The sequence below is a fragment of the Montipora foliosa genome, chromosome 8, assembly GCF_036669935.1.
Source record: "Montipora foliosa isolate CH-2021 chromosome 8, ASM3666993v2, whole genome shotgun sequence".
In the NCBI taxonomy this organism is placed as follows: domain Eukaryota; kingdom Metazoa; phylum Cnidaria; class Anthozoa; order Scleractinia; family Acroporidae; genus Montipora; species Montipora foliosa.
Genome location: NC_090876.1, coordinates 21,237,872 through 21,240,371, shown reverse-complemented (window position 1 = coordinate 21,240,371; position 2,500 = coordinate 21,237,872).

The following is a 2,500-nucleotide window of genomic DNA, read 5'->3' as shown; positions in this document are numbered from 1 at the left end:
GTGCTGTTACGGGGGAAGGGGTTATTTTTTTATTCGATGAATTGAACCCCCCCTCCCTTTCCTCAAGTAAGGGGTAAAACGGTGAAACTTTCTTTCAAATTAGCAAATTTTGGTTATTATCTTAACATCAATACATTTAAAATCCATACATATTTTAATCCAGATTAAATTTACTGGTTCTAAACAATAATATACCCTTCCATAGTGCAAGTCAGAAAACAGTTCAATAAAGGTTGGAAACAACTACATTAATTTGAAATGAATTTTCTACTTCACAAAGTACTAATCAATGTACATTTAAATTGAACAATAACGTATGAATTCGTTTGGTGGGTAACCTTAAGCTTAACCAGACAGAATCGAGAACTGGAACAAACCATAATGGTATGAAAACCTGTCTCATGGTTTAGAAAAGAAAACATTTGAGCTTTATTAACTACACAATAACAAAATCATGATGTAAATTTTAAACTATTTGCAATAAAACTTGGCATTAACATTATCAATGAATAATGAAAGATGTAAAAGGAATAATTATGGTTTGCTCTAACTTGGCAACTACAATTATAGCATTGAAAGGAACCTTAAGAGCCAATTAATGTAAACGATGAATTTTCAACGAATCTTGGAAAGAGTTATCATGCAATAATTTTGTAAGGCAGACAACTATAACCAAACCATTACTATTAAACTACAAGATGAGTGAAAAAAGCCTTATGCTCTAATGACGCCATCTCATAGTTCATCCGACACTAACAGATTTACTTAAAAGAGTTTAACAGTTAGTCCAGCGCTCATGATAAGGCTTAACTGCTCTGGTGTCAGGCTTTCTTGGTCTGACGTTGTCATGTGCACGATGCCATCAAAGATTAGGTTTTTCCGGGCAAATATCACGTATGTCGCAGTGGTAGTACGTATACGTGAAGTCTGGGTTGTATTGCATGTTGCTGTCAGACGCTAGACCTTACATTCGTCTGTCTGCGTGTCAGATTACCACGTTGAATGGCTAATTGCGATATTTGTCGACAAACTCCTGGTTGCACCCGTAGCACTTTTTCACCATGTTTGGTAAAAGACAAATCTCATATTGATAAGGTGACCAACCAGAATGCCAACAAGCTCAAATGTTTTCTTTTTTAAATCATGAGACAGGTTTTCATACCATTATGGTCTGTTCCAGTTCTCGATTCTGTCTGGTTAAGGTTACCCACCAAACGAATAGGCTAGTTTCGAATTGTGCAGCAACAAAAGAACAGAGTCGAGGTTCAGGGGAATAATTTGCATTTTATTTTGTTCTGAACAATACAAAATGCTAATTATTCCCCTGAACCTCGACTCTGTTTATAATTTTTTTGTAATTTTAAACATTTTACACATTTTGGTTCATGGTTTTGTATAAATAGCGCAAGTTCAGTTGTACCAGGTATTTTTAGTTTTTAGTTTTTAGCGTGTACTGAAGAAGCCCGAAGGGCGAAACGTTTACACGAGATTATAATATACCAAACCTGTGAGACGTTCGCCAGCGACTTATTTTTTCATTCTCCCTATATATATATGCACACAAAATTATAATTAATTAGCTGGTAGCCTGTGAATCACCTTTGGGTGATCCGATGTAGTCCTATTCCTGAATGTTAAACATTGCCGGGGAACCCCGTGGCTAACCAGTATCTTCACTGATTGCTCTGTTGCCAGCAGGGTTGTCGTGATGGTGCAGTGGTTAGCACACCCGACTAGTAATCAGGGGGACGCGGGTTCGATTCCCAATCACGGCACATTACGTTTTTCATTCAAAAAGGACCAGTCAGTAGTAGTTCACTGCTACTGGCTAGTGACTACATCGTTGGATTTCCAGCCTTCTTCATACACACAAAACTATATATATATATATATATTCTTATCATTTTGAATCTCTGTCAAAATCTGACCTCATAGGAATGACTCGGCAAAATCCACACCTAGCGAAGTGAGGATTTAAATTATTTCGATATAGTAATATTAAATTATTCCGATAAATTATAGCCTGCAATGCAGTTGTATTTTGGCGAGCGCACCCCATTTGGATGAGCGCCATCCTGGATTAAAACAAGAGAGATGCGAGAGACGAAATGGGGTCCTAGGGTGTAGGGGTGAGGCTAAAAGAGCAGGGTTTTATCTAGGATTTATCGTTTGGGGGAGAAATCCCGAGTGGCCGAAGGCCACGAGCTTCCTAGGGGGGCCCGGGGGCATGCTCCCCGGGAAACTTTTTGAAATGAATATGCGCTGAAATGCAATCTGGTGCATTTTGAGACACAATTTTGAGAAATGTTACAGTAGCATTTTATTTTATTTTTTAGTCGTGATCACGTTCTGACAATGTTAAACTGAGCTCCGATATTTGCTAACGTGAACAGAAGAGTTACCCGACACGTCTAATTCCACAAATATTTATACATACTCGTTGACTTGTTAGTACGTGAATAAAATAAATAAACTCAACAACGGCACTTTCTCATTTCTT